Raw genomic sequence first — 19,425 nt, 5'->3', positions numbered from 1 at the left:
ATACTGTAAGAACTCTCATTGTTATAATGATTTCCTGAGCCTCATTCACCAATCACAATCAGGAAGGTTTCAGCAAAGTTTTCTTATCTGTGCTTTATACTTAGATAAGAACAAAAATAAGCGCTCTTTAGCCTGGCTCACACTAAAAGCTTTACCAGTTATGTCTTCATGTGTGGCGTGGAGAGGGATCTCGCTGCAGCCCGTTGGATCAGGGAAGGGGTTTAAGTAGTGGTTAGGATACCAAACGTTAAAAACCTGACCTGCAGAACATGACTATGAAATTTTAGATAAAGCAGAGTAAACAGTCCATTTACAGGAAAAAAGCTTGTCCTCCGAAAACAGTCTAATTGTCGCCAGCATAGCTTATGTAACTGCTCAAGTTATGAAGCTATTGTAGCTAATGTCGCTAACATAGCTAAAGCTAAGCTGACAAAGCAGCAATGCAAGCTATGTAGCCACGTTCCCTATAGCTCAGTTAGCTTTAGCCAGTGGTTCCCAAACTTTTTTCTGTTGGGGCACCCTTTGGTGGATGAAAATCAGTCACGATTTGAGAAGAAATCCCTTATATTTTTCAGGATATACCAAAACAACAAAACCTCAAATTTTGTAAAACAACCATCGCCTTAAATAGTTTTCAAAATCTGACACTGAAGATAAACTGTCCCCTGAAATAAAAGCTTAATGACCATTTCCCACTCTCAGTTCATTTTCAGTTTCCAGCTTTGATTTGGCTTTTGTCTTGATGTAGGTAGAAACCTGTCTCGCACAGGTAGGATGTTGCAAAAGGGCTCTCCTGCCTAGCAGGACTACTCCTTTTCCACTCCGATCCAAAATGCAGACAATGTCTTGGACTTGAACTGCAACCACGTGGATGAATCTGGGGGGACATCAATGATCTGCTCCTCTTCTGCAGTGCTGAAGCCGTAAGCTAGAGTTGATTAGCCTTGCCCTGCTGTGCCCCCCCTGCCGTTATGCCGTACCCCTTTGGGGCTGCCCATGGCCCTCTGTGGGAACCACACTCTTTAGTGATGTTTGCTAAAGCTCACGTTGCTAAAGCTAACTGAGCTACACTGGCTCAGGTAGTAAGGTTAAATACAAAGCACTGTGGTTATTTCATGGATGTAACTGTCACAGTTTGTTTAGGAACACAGCTGATTTTTTTGTTTACTCCTAAAAATTGTACACAGTGTTGGGGGTAACGCATTACACAGTAATCCATTAAAGTATTCAGATTACTTTTTCATTGTAATAAGTAATGTAACGTATTAGTTTTACAATTCAAGTAATCCCGTTATTAGTTACATTTTCATAAAAGTAATCCATCACTGAAAGAAAAATCCCAAATTTCCTCTCTTCCATGGCTTCAAATGGAGAGAAAGAAAAAGTTAGCTCCTTGAAGCATCTGCTGTGTTTGTCCTTCTCTTTTCCTGTAGTCACGTTGGCACGTAGTGCCATGCCAGCTAAAGGTAAACATTCTGTGCCATTATGAACGCAGTTTTAGCTTGGTGAACAAGCCAGATGCCAGAGAGGACAGCATGACACTGTGGAATTATCCCCATTATGATGGATTTTTGGATAGAAGGGACAGGAACAGCATCACGGTGAAACGTAAGTTTTAAAGCTCCATTTGCTTACATTGAATCAGCTGTGCAGCTGTTCCAATTATGCGCTGTTATCACGCACAGCGTTCGAGTGATTCTGTCTTCCTCTGCTCAGCTTGTTGTCTGATTGTGAGCATGTTAAATTGCTGTGAAGGTTTGCCTGTCTGTTAAGGCCCATTGATGCTCAACGTTAAATATGAATCCGGATACGGACGGAGCCTTCTGTCCGTGCTTCACGTTCATTTCGTCCGTATTTCTGCACGTTTCCATAAAGCTTATGGATACGGGCCAAACAGAGCAGTACCACCGGAAACCTTGGGGGCAGTGTTGCTGTCACTACCCAATACGTAGCTCTAGTGAGACACGAAGAAGAAATAACAATGGCGGAACTTTCTGAGGAAAAGGGCACAATTAACACCATTAAAAGTTTAAAAAAAAACAAAAAAAAAAACTTGAACTTATGCCAATCTCATCTTTGAGGCTATACGGGTGAATTTAAGCGGTAGTTGTTGGTTATGTTGGCACTAGAGTCGTCTCTCACTTTTTAAAAGCTTCCTGCTATGAAGTCACAGCTGGACAGAGCTTGCTGCTGTTGCACATGAAAATATTTTACTTCTATAGAAGAGATGCAGAGTGGTGAACACATTTTATGGTTAAAAATATGACAGAAGTGCGCTCTCCCTCTTCAAAGGTTTCACTGCCAAGGTCTGAAATCTAAGTGATCTCTGAAAGAATCCCATTTGTTTTGAAAGCAGAGAGGATCGTCTCTTATATAAAGAACTACCTCATCTCACCTTGGACTCCAAGAGTCCAGTACTTCTCTTTACTTGAAATTTGTGTTTCTTAAGATTTCAGCCCTGCTTTTAATTCTTAAAATTTCAGCAAGAGTTGATATTGCAGCTCTTCTGGAGTTATTTTTGAGGGTCTTTAAATAATAAATGTGTCAGAGCAACTTCAAAATGAGAGAAAGCAAAGTCAGAAGTATTTCAGATTAATTTATTGGTTTACAGTGGAGCCAAATAAACCGCAGGCAGAGTGATCGCTTTTCATGAATTCATTATAAATAAGGAAACAGACAAATTCTCATGCATGTGCACAGTTCTTCTTTTTATTTCTTTTAATGTATTTAGCCTCTCAACACCACAAACACTTAATGAAAAAAATATAATCCCTGAAATTAATAGGGTCCTTGCACTACTGTCTGATATATATTAATGAAAACCTAATTTGTACTTTCACAACAAAGTTCTACATTAGATACCGCAGAGCAAGCTTATCATGAAACCAGGTTTCATAAAACTCTGATTTAGTTTAAGTGAGAATCAAACAACATTGATACCAGATTCAATATTAGGGCAACAAGATTCAGGAAGAAGTGCCGCACACCAAATGTTTGGTTGTTTTAACTGACAGAAGAATGGGAGCCATCTTCTGTAAAATGTCTAATTTGATCAGGTATGTGGCCAGAATATCAGCGCTGTGTAGAGGCTGCATATTGTCTTCCTCTCAGCAGTTGTTAGTTAAAATGATAACTAATAACAGGAGTTTCTATGCCTACATGCAAGTCAAAGCCAGAGATTTCTGGACTTCTTTCCATATAATTTAGAGGTCAAATGTCATTGGGCCTCAAAGTCATCCCTTGCTTGTGAATGTAATCAGTGTCTAATGTTACAGATGACATTAGAAACTGTTGACATAATGTTGTAGAAATATATTCCACATATAATAATGTTATTACTATACCAATAACATCATTTGAAATTATACACATATATTTATATATATCCATTTCATTTTGAAAAAGTTTTCCGTAAACATGGGATTCTTTCTGCGTAAGCACAGAACCACTGAAAAAGACTAAAAAACACTGTAGTGCTTATGCCAAAACCTGTTAGTGGCCCTGTAATGCTGCCACTGAAATGCACCAAAAGAGAGAAGAAGATTACAGAAAACTGCCACAAATGTCTCCTAGTTGCCCTCTGGTTGTTCTCCGTGGTGGAGAATTTTGCTGTAAAATCCATAATAAGATCAGTAGCTTCTGCAGCACGAACACAACCCTGTAATCCGCCATTGTTGTTTTGGTTTGACATGCGCATGAGGCACGTGACGAAACGGTAAACGTTTACAGATTTGTTCACTCTGGGTTCCGGTTTCAAAAAGATAGCGTTTACGGCCTTCCAAAACGCCGTTTCCATGTGAATGAAATGCTGATAAGACAAAATACTTTTGTATATACTCCTGAATTCATCTCTGTGTGGATGGGTTCTAACACTACTATTTGGGGAGCACACAGCATACATACACACAACATAAGTTGTCTTGCTAAGTTCAGGAGCTAACCTGGTAATTTTAACCCAGTTTTTCCCAACCTGGAGCCTGGGCACCCTTCATTGGGCACCAAAGATTTCAGGGGTCAGGGCCCTGTCTGCTCTGCCGTTGTCAAAATTAGATTTTTAGACATATATAATCTTAAAACTTCAATTAGAAAAATAATGTATTCAGGCCACCCTAAAAGATGAAGAAATTAATAGAATCTGTTCATTTTGTGCTAAAAGGTAACAAAAGAAATTAGGAAAAAATCTTTTTTTTTTTTTTTGGATTATTAAGCCGTGAATTTACAAGAAATCAAACTGAAAACTTCTGAATTAAAAAAGTAAGAAATTTTCAATAAAATAAACAGTGCAAAGTAAAACATTTTGCAAGAAACCAAACTGAAAACAGCGGTTGCATCTTCAACTTTTTGACTTTGTAGTCACAACAAATCTACATTTTGGCTCACATACATTTACAACTCTGAAGTAAAAAATAAATCCTTGTTAATTAGCAACTTTTTAAACTTGAGGAGTTTTTTCTTGAGTTTTTCCCTCTTTATATTTTCTATAGCGTGGCCCTAATACACTGTTGTAGTAATGAATAATTATACAAAGATCAAAGATCTTTTATCAAGAACAAGTGAATGTAGGTCTATTATGTTAGGATTTTGTCCATAAAACAATTAAAATTGATATTTAAATTTCCAAGTGGGCCATGGAGGGGCTTAACTTTTCTTAAATGTGTGTGTGTGTGTGTGTGTGGGTGGGTGGGTGGGTGGGGCACTAAGGGGAAAAAAGGTTGAGAACCACAGTTTTCAGGGTAGGTCAGGAGAGTCTCTGGTCATAATAGCAACTCAACTCATGCACAAACATCGACCTCTGATCTCTCTCCTTAAACCTACACCACAGCTCTGCAGAACCCTGCCTCTCTGCATCATAAGGACTACCTGTGAGACTTGTAAAGATGACCTTGCTTACTGTGGGAGTGTATTCCTCAATAAGAGCTGCTGGGTGGCTCCGTAGACTAATAGTTTCAACAATTTTTAACCAGCAGAGTAGTTGTTTTCTGCTTCTCTATTAGTAGACTAAATAAAGAGTTGAGGTAAAAACACCAGTTACATAAATGAAGTAGCGGACAAATGAAAGTATATGGCTGCTGGGATTAACTAAAAGTCTTTAGCATTATATTGCATGCTTATATATGATATTTTCCAAAGCTTTCAGTCCAGTTTTATCATTTAATCCCATTTAAGTCTTTGCACTATTTAAAGTCTGGTCAAACAACAACAGAAAGAAAATCCTATTTAAAAATAATCTGTTCTACAAGTAAATACAGCAAGTTGCTTTAACAAAAAGAGAAAAAAAGACGAGTATGACTGGTTTCAGAATGGGTTGCTCTGCCGTGTAATCCTCGACAGTACATCAACTTTAACATAACCCCGCTCCAGTTCCTCAGTGACATCCCTGCTGCACACAAAGAAACTTGTTGTATAAAGCCTGAATGTATTCTCGTGTGCTCCTTTATGAGCCACAGAAAAATGCAAGCGCAGGTCTGAGTGCAGCCTGAAGGACAGTGAGCTCCAACAATCAGATGGCGGCTCCCACGGTTCTCGCTACAATAGAAGAGCCAAGTGGCATTCAAGACAAATTCCCCCTCAGAGACTGCGGCCGTATTTTCAACCATTAAGCTCCCGTGTTCGCTGCATTCCAGGGATTATTATGCGATAAAGTGCTGTAATTTACTCTCTCCCTGCACACTCATGTACTTTTAAGTTCGGCTAGCAATTTTCTCCAGAGACACTTTTGTGAATCGCTGTCATTCAGCGGTGGATTATTGCGTCTGCTGTGAGATTTTTATGGTCAGGAACACGTGAGGAAGAACAGTATCACAGGTTGATTTGTCTTTTATTTAGATTTAGTAAGATTGCTGCAATTTAGAGAGTTTAAAGAGAATCATGCACAAATTAATGAAAAGAGGACCTCAGATCTTATTTTGCTGTTTATGCTCATATAATCTGGAATGCTTACCCCTCCTTCCAGACTGAATATTTCCCTCAAACTTGGACTGAAACACATGATCGGTGAAAAGAAATCCACAAGTGCTGGAGCCTGCTTTAATTTAGCCCAGTATATCACTCCTGCGCTAATCTGCTATCGTTTTCGCTTTTATTGTTGCGCCTGCAGTCTGATTCAATTTTCATCCTCTATCTGGAATTCGAGGAGCTGCTGAACTTCTCCTCACATCTTTCCAGCGCCCTGAGCGAGGCATTATGGAAGCACTTTAGTCGGTGTGGAAAATAAAAGCAGCACCCAGCCACTGAAGTCTGTGATGTTTTGGTGACCTGCAGCAAAGGCAGCAGATTGGGGTTGAGGCTGAAATGAAGGATTTGTTTACAACAATGATCCAAATGTTGACTTGGGTAGAATTTGAAACTTTTTGCCCCCATTTGAAAGGAAATTCTGCTCTGGTTTTAATGGTCATATATTGTCCAAATATTTTAGAGTGTGATTCTGAAGTACCGAGACTCTGTAAGCATCACAGATAATCTGCATTATTCCTGAAGGCTCTACTGTAGATGTGATTATAGCTCATATGGCAGAAGTATACAAAGTATGTTTCTCCTGGTGGCTAACAGTGTCTGAGTCAGCATGTTTGAGGCCTTGAAAAAATGATATTTTTCTCAGATTTTCCTAAATAGTTGATGCTAATAACAGTCAGTGTAATTTTCAAGTCATCGACTGTTAGAGCATAATTCAAATTCGATTGAACAAACCTCCCAATGATAACATTTTTTTTTTCTCAAAAATACAAAAAACTCAAAATGCACTGCTCCAAATTTTTATGCACATGAGAGTTTTACAACATTTTATAGGTTGTTAAGAACTGAAAAAGGTCGTTTGTTGAATTTGCAGCATTAGGAGGTCATATTTACTGCCTTGTTGGGACATGGTGGCCATCCACCAACCATCCACTACTCCTCTGTGTGGACCATCCAGGGTTGCACGGCACTTATCAGTAAACAAGACTGTTTTAAAATTAGTCTTCATGTATTTCTGGGCCCATGGCAACCATTACTGCTTGTGAGCACTGGTTAGGGGTGGCTGAATAGTAGGGTTATGCATGACTGGAAGCCTCTGGAGGATCCTACACCTTGAGGTTGGTGAGACTCTAGAGGCATCAGTAGCTTCAAATACCTGTTTGCTGCGTTGTAATGGCATTTCAGCAGCTGCTCTCTTAATCCGAGGAATTTGTCTGGCAGAAACCTTCCTCATTGTGCCTTTATCTGCTCTGAATCAGCCACAGATTTCTTCACAGTACGATGATAATGCTGAAGTTTTCGTGAAATATCTAATGTTTTCATACCATCTCCAGTGCATTGCACTATTTGATGCTTTTCAGCAGAAATCCTTTTTCTTTCCCATACTGCTGAAACCTGTGTCCTGTTCAATAATGTGGAACGTCCTTCTTGGAGTTTGTCCTACCTGACAAACTAATTATCACTGGTGTCTGAGATTGATTTCAGTGATCCAAAGAGCCCTGAGACACAATACCATCCATGAGTTTAATTGAAAAATCCAATTTGCAAAATGATTTGGAACGCTATGTAGCTCAAACAGTAGAAGTTGACAAAGTGTGTTTCTCCTAGTGGCTAGCAGTGGCCGACTCAGCATGTTTTCGGAGCAGGGGTGAAAATAATGAAAAGGGGAGCCTCTACACATGGTGGGGTACTGGGGCACAAAAAGCTGTCATACATTTATGATGGAATAGTTAGAAACTCTAGTTATGACTGATAGTTTTCCTTTCTTATGTGATTATGTCTACTATGCATTTGTAATTAAAAATTAAAAAGACAAGTATTTATGACCCATTAAGCCATTTTTTTACATAAACACACCAGTGAGGAGTGAGCTGTGAGTGACCACATTTATTCAGATACACTATATTGACAAAAGTATTCGACAACTGGTCTTGTTGCACAGGTGGCATCCTATCACAGTACCACGCTGGAATTCACTGAGTTCCTGAAAGCGACCCATTCTTTCACAAATGTTTGTAGAAACAGTCTGCATGCCTAGGTGCTTCCTTTTATACACCTGTGGCCATGGAAGTGATTGGAACACCTGGTTTCAATTATTTAGATGGGTGAGTGAATACTTTTGTCAATATAGTGTATCTAGCTAAACAGTAAAATTCAGATTTCTTCAAGTGACTTTGAACACATCACAGTTAGTTCATTTCATTCTCCTTGAATTGCCAAAAGTCTGAGCCTCTTTAAACACACCATAGTGTAAGGGACGTCACTTTCTGACTTGCTAATTAGCATTTGTCTCGCCGATTTTAACGTGAATTTTAACTTTGTATTAATATTTTTAACTAAAGGGACTTAGTACAAGAGATTGGAGGTTTTTTAATCATTGCTACTCTGACCAAGACTGTGGAGGATTACTGTACAGCAGCAACAGAAGCTCATAGTAGAAGTCCATGCTACTAAACAGCTGATGGAGTATTTCAGCAATTCAGAGGTAGGCTGGCTGCATTTAGTTTAATAACTTGTAGAGATTACCACTAGAATACAGAGAGGAGCTACATGTTTAATCTACCTGTCAGCTCCTCTCTCTGTCCCACTGCTTCACACACCCAGGCTCACTGCTTCTCCTGCTCTCTCTCCTCTGGTTGTTTTTACAGACAGCAGGTTAGATATAGTGGAGAAATATCACAGGATCTGAGTGTTCGTCAGTCCAGCACAGACATTTTAGTCTCGTCTTTGAAATAAAACTGGATCTTGTTTTCGTCAAGGTTTTTATCATCAGTAATCAAAACTTAAAACATAAAGTAAGGCAATTTGTGTTTGGTACATTATTTCTTTATTGTAACAATGCTTCTTGGTAATAATCTTATACTGTTGGAAAGCCTGTTTATTACCCTTTTAAATTATGCCACATTTGTATGCCATAGATCATGCATCTGTGGGATGAGCAGCAGAGCTGAGTATGTGGGTTGCGCCCATGAAAAATGTGCCAAATCTTCTCTGCCAATGCCAAACAGCTGATTCTGCCATTGACTCTTGTTTGAATTTGAATTTGAATTTATTTATTTGATCAGGGACAATGCACAAAAAAAAACATTAATCACATACAATGATAATATGTTATGTGCCAGGTTTTAGCAAAAATGCTAGCTTCCACCTGCAGTCCCTGGACAGGTTGATGTTGGGTGTTTGGTTGATTGGATGATTGAAGTTTGAAGAAACAAGACATATTGACAATTTAAGAATTTATTCATTTAATAAACAGGAGCCTCAGTAGAGTGTGGAAGCACCATACACAGCCTCAACAGTCTGGTACCTCCTCCTCATGCTGGTCACCAGCCTGGTCATACACTGCTGTGGGATGGCATCCCATTCTTCAACCAGCATTTGTCGCAAGTCAGCCAACGTGGTTGTATTGGTCACTCTGGCCCGAACAGCACACCCAAGCTGATCCCACAAGTGTTCAATGGGGTTAAGGTCAGGACTGCTGGCAGGCCATTCCATCCTCTCCACTCCCAAAGTCTGGAGATAGTCTCTGATAAACCTCGCTCTGTGGGGGCGAGTGTTGTCATTCTGGAGGATAGAGTTCTTGCTGACAGGGTGAGAAAACAGTATTCTTGGGGTGTTGTCTTCTTGGGACGCCCACTTCGGGGCCTGTCTCTGACATCCCCTGTTATATGGAACTTGGCCTTCAGTTTGGAGATGGTACTAGGGCTCACTCCAAACAATGTTGCAACTTGGTTTTGCGGAACACCAGCTTGAAGTTGCCCACCCGACGGGCCCTATCCAGATCAGTCAAACGTGGCATGCCGATTCTTGAAGCAGACATCCACTGACCACTGTAGCAGGGCCCATGCTCACAGGTGCTGCCAGCACCTGTGAGCAGAGAAGATTTGGCACATTTTTCATGGGCGCAACCCACATACTCAGCTCTGCTGCTCATCCCACAAATGCATGATCATTACAAATGTGGCATAATTTAAAAGGGTAATAAACAGGCTTTCCAACAGTATAAGATTTATTACCAAGAAGCATTGTTACACCAAAGAAATAATGTACCAAACACAAATTGCCTTACCTTTTAAGTTTATTTTAAGCCCCCCTCCCGTCTTCCTCATAGAAAAAGGGACATTAACGAACATTTTTTATTAGTTCCTCATTCATCGACTGAAGTCAAGACAAGAATTCATGCAAGGCATCATGAATAAGGTGGAAATATTTCACAACTCAGTAGTATTGATTTTTTTTTAGTTTTCTTTCCCCATTTCAACCAGAACTGATCGCGCAATAGGAGAGAATAACAGGAGATGTGTTTCCAAAAAATATGCCCATCACATGTCAGTCAGTGTCTCATCATTGCTATCACTTAGCTATAAAAAACAGGAGATCTGTTCCTGCCAAAGCACCGTCTGTGATTATCTGACTGTTTTCTTTATATCTGTGCAACAAATCTCGCTCCGTCTAGTCTGTGATTGGCTCTGTGGTGATCCCAAAATAAGCCAAAATTGATCTGTGGTTTAAATGGAAATCCAGCAAGCTCATCTAAGAATTTTTATTTTTATTTTTAATTGTATAGGCTCAGTCATAATAAATCAGAACATAAAGCTTTTTTCAAAGGGTGGCAGCATAAAATTGCTCCACTCTGTGTAAAATATAGAGCATAAAATAGCTCACTTTTATTGTAAAATCCAATTTAAGAATGTATGACTAGGTCAAGTGGATTTAATGGATACTCTGTGATATTCATAGATAAAAAGTTCGAAGTAAAACTGGTAAATGTGATTCCATAATAAAGCCGAGTCTCACTGTATCCTCTGAGCAGGTGATTACATGGTGGAGAGTGTGTGACAAAACATGCTCCGAGTGTTACACCAAAAATGTGAACTTTGGAAGACGGAAAGGAGAGTCAGAGATGAAGCTTGGCTCAGTGTGTGGGAAGGGCTGAATGAAGAAATGCATTAAATTCCTTTTATACTCCAAAAATATCTCATGCCACGTGTGATTTGATGAGATAAAAGGCCACAACAAACAAATGGAGCAGATGATATTCATATCAAAGCTGAGATCAGTCGGTGCTGCACTACAGTAGTGGTGCACGTCTTTAACAGAGATGAAGGAACATGCTTTAAACATGACTTTAATGGAGATCTAAATATATCTATATAAGCATTTTCAAAGGTTTTTCTGTGCCTGCTGTTTTTTAGAAACAGTCTTTAATGCATTTCAAAGAACATCAGAGCTGAACATTTGCATTCAACTCTTCCCGCTATTATAGTAAATTTTACATGTTGTACCATCAACTATGATTAGATTACAAATGATTTAAGTGCTATTAACAATGTTTATGTAGGTTTGATGATGGGCCATTTTATCAGCGGTGGAAAAACATGTTTCTATATCTACTTTAAAGACTGTGGAGGCATATAAATAGACATTTGGGACATCTTAAAGAATAATTTAATCAACTTTAGTCTGTTTTCAGGCAGTGCTCAGTAGGGGTGGGAATCATTAGTGGCCCCGTGATACGATATTATCACGATACTTGGGTCACGATTCGATATTATTGCGATTTAAAAAAAATTTTGCAATACAGTGAGTATTTCAGTACCATATATTGTGGTATATTGAGATCTATACCTTTTTTTTTTTTTTTTTTTTTTTTTTTACTTTTTAGCTTATTTACATTAGTCTTGAGCTCATTTTTGTCTTATTTACACTGTATTTTATTTTCATGTAGCACGTCTTGCAAACCTCATGTATCAAGTCCATCTCATTGGGCCCTACTTGCATTCTTAATGTCCTTCCCCTGGTGCTGCCATGTTTGTTGTACTAACTTTCTCCTGCTCTATGACCGCCACCTCTGCAGACCTCACTGGACAAACAATTGTCCACACAATTGATTTTATTTTTCCATTATCATAGACTTGAGTTTATTTTAGCAATTAATTTGAAAAATCAATACTTGGTGGACGAGGCGATACGATATATCACCAGACAAAATATCGCTGTATCGATTTTCTCCCACCCCTAAATTAAAGCTAATATACAATGATAATAATAAACAATGATTAACAAAGCCCCATACTGTCAGTGTGAACACAGCGCTGAGAACAACAAATCTAGAGGGAATTTGCTACTAGACAGGAAGTCATTTCTCCACAATGAATTGTTAGTATTCAATATATTAGGCCCCTAAGCTCCTTTCCAGAACCTTACCTGGTAGCATCATGCATTTTAGCTGTAAAGTGCTGAGCATGCCGAATATCAATTTAGCTCAAAGAAATCGAGCATATAGCGCTAGTTCAGGCAGGCGCCTCCATATATTGACATCAGCTGATCTCACTCAAGCTGTCATCAGCTGACAGCCAGCTGATTCGTTCTAAGCATGCTATTGCCTAATTGCACTAATGCTGCCTTACTTAAACTGCTTTACCCTTGCTGTGCTTTGTTGCTCCCTCTAGAAGCTGCTTTTGCAACCCTCCTCCACCCCAGCTCCTCCTCTATGCTATATCTGACTTAATCAGTGTCATTCTGTTTCCATTGATGCCTGCTCTGCTCTGAGTTTATTTCTGCTTCTCTACCTGCCTCAGGCCTTCCTTGTAGTCACAGGAGGCGCAGGAACATGTTCTGTTTCCTACTTGATGCATTCCACGTAGGCTTGTGGAAGGGCAGGGGGATCCCAGAACAGCCACACCGCCGAATTTAAATAACAGCAGTATTGATATTCCGCATGGAATTCTTTCCCACTCTTCCTTGATGCACATCTTAAGTTGCTCTACAGTGCAGGGTTTCTGTTGTTGTATTTTTCACTTCATGATGCACCATACAATTTCAATGCGAAACAAGTCTGGACTGCATGCAGGCCAATCTAGTACCTTCACTGTTTTATTGTGAAGCCATGCTGTTGTAACTCATGCAGAATGTGCCTTTGTATTGTCTTGCTGAAATAAACAGGGACGTCCCTGAAAAAGATGTGGTCTGGATGGCAGTGTTGATATTGACAGCTGTTTTAAATTTAGTCTTAAACTTTAGATTAAAGCAGCTTAAGTTGTAATCATATTTTAGTCATTTTTAATCTTCATAGTTTCAGTCCATTTTTTACAATATACTTTTGGGAATTTTAAGTCTGTATTTAGAGAGGAAGATAGTGGATAGAGTCAGAAACAGGGATGGGAGAGTGTGGGTGAAACATGCAGGAAAGGAGCCACAGGCCAAACTCGAACCTGGGCTGTGTGTATGCATAGGATCCAACCTAACCGATAGACCAGGGGTGTCCAAACTATGGCCTGGGCCCATTTTTGATTGGCCCCCCCAAAATTCTTTAAATTAAATGAAATCTGGCCCTCGAAAGAGCATGAAGCTTATGCTAGACTGTATTACTCTTCTTAGTTTCAGCACAAGCCAGTACTACCATACCAACAATGTAAACAAACATTTTGACAAGTTTTTATGCTGATTTTTAAAAGACTAAATTGAGACAACACTTTAAATAGTAACCATACTGCCAACCATAATGATAAAGATATCTTGATTTATAACACTTTAATGGATTACAGGAGCAAATAGCAGCACCAATGATGTTAGAGGGGCGGAGCCAGTGGTAGCCAGAGTCATCAACTAGCCATTTAAGCATACCCAGTTCCTGATCATAGCTTAGCATGTATTAGATTTGTTTTACATACTTTAAAATTAAGGTGAGGTATATGAAAGTGACCCCACCATTCTTATATATTTCTGTATGTGGCCCCTATAAAAAAAAGTTTGGACACCCCTGCGGTACGCCATATGTGGCTGAGATCAAGTGTACTTTTGTTGAAAAAAATTTAAAAACATTTTAGTCCAGTTTTAGTTAATTAAAAGTTATTACATTTTAGTCTTTACTATTAGTTTGGATGTGTATTTTTTAACTGATTTAATCAGCCATACTGTAAGAGTATCATGGATGTAAAACATTCATATTAATGCGCCATATATACTTTAACTACTTTGAAATATACTAGAGAAAACACTGACATACCTTATCTACACAGTGGAGAAACAGAATAGATTTTGAATGTCCAGCAGTAACATTCTAGTCTCCATGATGAAATAAACATTACTGTTTGTTCTTGTTTTTTAGCTAGTCCTATCTTCACGTCCTAATGGGAAAAAAGGTAGTCGACTAACATTTTTAGTCATAGTTTTAGTCAACAAAAATCAGCACTGCTGGATGGAAGCATATTTCACTCCAAAACCTGTATGCAGCTCTCACTATTAATGGAGTTTTCGCAGATGTGCAAGTGATCCATGCTGTGAGCACTAATACACCCCCACACCATTACAGATGCTGGCTTTTAAACTTTGCATCAATACAAATCTGGATGGTCCTTTTCTTCTATCCAAGAGGACTCAACAGTCATTATTTCCAAAAAAAAATTTTAAATGTGGACTCGTCAGACCACAGAACAGTTTTCCTCTTTAGGTCTGTTTATCTCAGGTGAGCTGAGGCCCGGTGAGTTGGTGGTGCTTCTGGGTGTTTTTGTGCAGGGAGCTACAGTGTTATCTGACAGTGGTTTTCTAAGTCTTCCTGAGTCCATATCTATCACAGATTGATGCCAGTTTTGAATGCAAAGCTTCCTACGGGGTCAAAGGTTACGTGCATTCATTGTTGCTTTTTTCCTTGAATGTGCAGAGATGTCTCTAGATTCTCTGAATCGTTGATGATATTGCATGTTGAGGATCGTTGTCCGTAAAATGCTGGGACTGTTTGCCTGTGCACTCTTTGAGAAAGTGGAGAACCTTGTGCATGAGCTGAATGTGAATGACTGAGTCTTTCAGGAGTTTTCTTTTTATATCCAATCATGGTAGTATTGCCTGCTACCAATTAACCTACTTATTAGCCACAATTTTTCTAGTCTTTTCTTGCTTCTGTCCAAACTTTTTTGGAACATGTTGCATGCATTCAATCCAGAAAGCAAATATATATTTTGTGCTGTGTTCATTTGAATGTAGGTTGAAAAGATACTAATGATTTAAAAACATGTGGTACCAAAAGTGTAGATTAGCAAGGATTCCAGCTTCTAGTCTCCAGTTGATGTTCTATGACTACATTTGTAGTTTTGAAAAATAAGTAGGACATTTTCGGATGCCAAAGTAAATCTGTGGGACTCTTTGTGATTCATTCTTTTAAAGTAAAGTCAGTGTAAACTTTTCCTATCATCTCCTTTGACTCTTTTTTTTTTTTGGACGTACTCCAGAGTGAAGAACGTCAATGATTGCCACACTTGGCCTGAAGCGAAACATCTACACACTATCTCAAGTCTCCTGTGATTGCATGAAGCAAACTGCCATCCACACAAACATCGCACACGCTATCCTGGGGCTGACTGAGATTGGACAGCAGTGTCATCATTCTCCTAAACGTCCCTGTTAGCATGTTTCTCTCTGCACATGTTGTTGTCTGATATGCCAGTTATTAGCCCCTCTGGATCAGCTGTTGTGACAAGAGTCTTCTGCGGCTAAATTGCTTCAAAAATGAAAGATTACTAATGGGAGAAGGATGGTGCACAATTAGGTGAATCATAATAACACTGTGCCATTAGAGGGAGTCATTATTATGCAGGTCAGTAATCAGGTATCACTCAGATGCTTTGCAGTGACACGGTTTGAAGGTAAAAGCTGGCGCGTGTCCCCTAAAGCCAGAGATGAGAGAGAGAGGTTGTTCTGTCTTTCAGACAGTGACGTGACTCTGATGTTTGTTTCTGTAAAAAAAGAAAAAAAAAGCTTTCAGAGGGCGGCAAAATGACTTTCACAGTACAAGGGTTACACGCTGATTTTCACAGTGAATACCAGTCTTGAAAAGAGCCTCATAAATTAGTTCCCGGTACTCAGAGGGTGAATATTCAGCTGATAAAACAGGATAAAATGCCCATTTAATTTCACACATGGACAACGTCAGGTTATCACCATAACAGGTTTATTTGACTGAGAGGATCACTGTCAGATTGCATTAGAATGAATGTAAAACAAACGTTGATTCCCTTTTTTTCCTTTTGAAATTAATTTGTCAAATCAAATTTAGCTGACCAGTTATGACTGAGCAGCTTCACACTCTTTTCTGCTTACAAGCATGCCCACTACTACCCATGTTTTGATTCTGTGAGCACATCAAATGACACATAGCACTGATAAAAAGCCAAAAACCGTCATCATAGCATTGAGACTCTTTTGCTTCATCTGCTATTTCAGCCTCATCCTTTTTATGTAATGCCCTGCCTCCTGAGAGTCCCCCCTCTCATGTGACAATGAGTCGACCCTGGAAAATACCAGGAGCAGCCTGGCCTGAAATATGAGCATGAGCACGCTCCATCTGGGAAATATCACATCTGTGTTTTTCCATATTTTATCTCTAATTCTGTCTGAAGACTCTCAGCTAATTTGGCCGATTAAAAGCCTCTATCTCCATGGTGAAGACTAGACTAGATCCTGACAATAAAAACTGTTAGCGCTGGACTGTCAGACCTTCAAAATCCATATTTCACAACTGTGTGTATAACAAACACAAGCAGAGGTGAGGTGAGAGGGACGTATGCCTGTTTGTGTGTGGAGCAGTGTGACAGAGAGAGCACAAGCTGTTAGGTAGGTTGAATCTGCAACCCTCCTGTGTATGCCAGAGTTGGTATTTACATCAAATTAAACCAAAATGAGATATCTAGTTGAAATTAAAAACTCAGCTCTGCATGCTGCTGGCAGTAAAGTTCAGACTCATAATATTGGCTGCAGCTGCAGGACAGTCATCATTCTTATCCTAGCTCAAAGCAGATGCAATAAACTCACCCACATTTTTCATCGAGTCCTCTCAGTTAAAATATTCATCCAGTGTTGAAATCTGTGTTGAAACCAGCAGGATCAAACTTCATTGGATAACTAAAGGAGGTAAAAGGTAATGGTCATCTCTGTAAAACGACTACTGAGCTATGGCTCTGAAAAAAATGATGATGTCTTCAATGTAATGCCAAGAAAAAAAAAGTAGGTTTTGGTGAGAAATGTCTTAATTCAGTTTTTAGAAAAGAGTTGCGCTTGCTTTCCCAGCAATGTAAAACAGATGTGACACATCAAGGTATTAGGACATTTTTACTTGGTTCTCTACGGTAGTAACCTGGCACACCAGATGGATTTGTTTCACACATCCATCTGGTAAACCACTCATACACAGTGTTTGGGAAAGGGCAGAGCCTTTGAAAAAAAAACTCGGAGGGTGACTAGGTGAACGTTCTGTCTGTCACATCTTTACGGGCCAATCAGAGCAACAAAACACGTGACATAGCTGCTATCCAGCTGCGCCCCTACTGAGGACTAAACTGCATAGGGAACTGCATAACACAAACCATGGCAACAGTAGACACGCAGGTACACGACTTTTGTCATTTTTGAAAAGAAAACAACTCAATACGGTTCTTCGATCTTCTTTTAATGAAGAAATTTCGTCAAGTTCTAATAAAATTTGTGCTTTAGCAGCATCCATGCTAATGTCGTCCACCATAATTGCACCGGCCTCTTGTTGCTGCTTGCTTATGTAACGACTCTGACACGCCCAAAAGTACTGCCCCTCGTCGCTGATTGGTTCTGTCACTTTCTGACCGGGCCCAAATGATTCAGACAGGAGCTTTGCAAGATGGATTCACCAGTGAGAAACACAGAAATGTGCGTATCCATCTGCTTTGCAAGGTTACTACAGTAGCTTATATTTGCCGATTGTATCTAGTCAAACTGTCTTTGTGCTTTGTCTTTGCAGTTCACATAACAGTCTGACTTTAGTAACTGGACATTTCTGTCTGTAAACACTGTTGGTGGACATTTTTAGAGGGGGCTGGCTGCAGACTCTACATTTCTGACGGTCAAGTTTACATTTATTTTGTAACTTCTGGATGTCTTATATTTGTGTTTTTGTTTCAATTTCTTGTTTTAATTGTTTATTTTACCTAATACTTTTTTTTTTTCAATTTTCGATTTCTTTTTTATTTCTTTAATTCTGTTTATTCATTTAAATTTTTTTTAAGTTATTAAAATTAGAAATTTACTCATGAAATTTGTAATTCTTTTATTTTTTTCTTTCATTTTTCAGTTTTCTGTTTCATTTTACTTAGATTTTATATTTTCTTTTTCTTTATTAAATTTGAAGTAATCTCAATTTCATTTAAATCTTTTTATTTCATTCAAATACTCTAAAGTTATTTGTTCTTAATTTCTTTCATTCTAATATTTTGTTTCATTTTTTATTTTATATAAATTTATTTGAATCTTTAAAAATTTTTTTTTTTTTAAATTTACTTATATTTTTAGCATATTTAATTGGCTGCATTGTTTCTGTAGAAAATTCTTATATGCATCACTAAATGCATTTAGAAAATATGCAAATAAAATACCAAGTAAGTATCATATTCACTGCATTGACAATAAAATCAATGCGGCCCTCTTGGTAACCAGGTTGCCCATCTTTGGCCTGTGGTGAGGTCATGCCCCGTGTACGTGGGTGGCCCCAAGTCCGTCCTGCAGCCTCTTTCCCCTCATGAGTCACCTCCACTCTCTCATCCCTGTTTCCGACTCCATCCACTTTCCTCCTCTATGAGTAAAGACACAACAACATAAAAAATAAATCTTAAAAACTGGGGGTGAAATTGACTAAAATGTACCTAAAACCACTGAACATTTTATTCTAAAGCATAAGACTGAGAGTAATTTTAGAGTAGACTCCATGCATTTTGTCATGTCTTTACATTGCTGGGATGCTTTGTGCGTTCTCCTTCCTGTTTGGGTCAATCTTCTACACATGAACCGACACGCTTTTCCACTGAAAATGGACTTGGGGTGAATCTTGAGCAGAGGAATGTCTGCCAAACGCCATGACAGACCAGAGTGTGTGCTGTGGAACTGCAAAGATTGAGAAATGGAGTGATCTGTTGCTGTGCTTTGTATGTTGAATTTGACCGTGCACCATATTTGGACAGCTTTTGTACCAGAGCATGAAAAATTACCAATAAGAATGCCATATATCACATAAACAATAAAGTAATGCTCCCGTGTGTCCTGCATTTCACTGACGGTTAAAGCAACAAGAAGGTGGATGGATTTAACAACAATAAGAGGTGTCACGGCATATGCAGCCCATGGAAACAGCCACTGTCTTCTAAAGCCTCCAGGTGTCTGCTGCCTGTGGTTTGTGGCTGTCAACCTCAAGGCTAGAGAGGCGGACTTCACCTGCAGCGGCTTCTCTTTAAGGCCCAGATGCATTGTTGCCTGGAACAACTCGCTCTGCTTTGGTCTGATGTGTCCTTTTCAGAGTGTCAGATGACGGTTAATTTCCTGAATAATTAACAACTGAGAAGAAAAAAAAAATCAACAATGGCTTTGTAAGACAGAAACAGGGAAGCAGTCAGTCTTTTGTTTGTCATTCAGCTTCTTAGAAGGCAGCTCAACCTGCTAGCCTTGGCCAATCAAGATAAT

This window comes from Cheilinus undulatus, linkage group 4 (genome assembly GCF_018320785.1).
Source record: "Cheilinus undulatus linkage group 4, ASM1832078v1, whole genome shotgun sequence".
In the NCBI taxonomy this organism is placed as follows: Eukaryota; Metazoa; Chordata; class Actinopteri; order Labriformes; family Labridae; genus Cheilinus; species Cheilinus undulatus.
The sequence above is the reverse complement of the archived record's forward strand: the minus strand, read 5'-3'. Positions refer to the sequence as shown.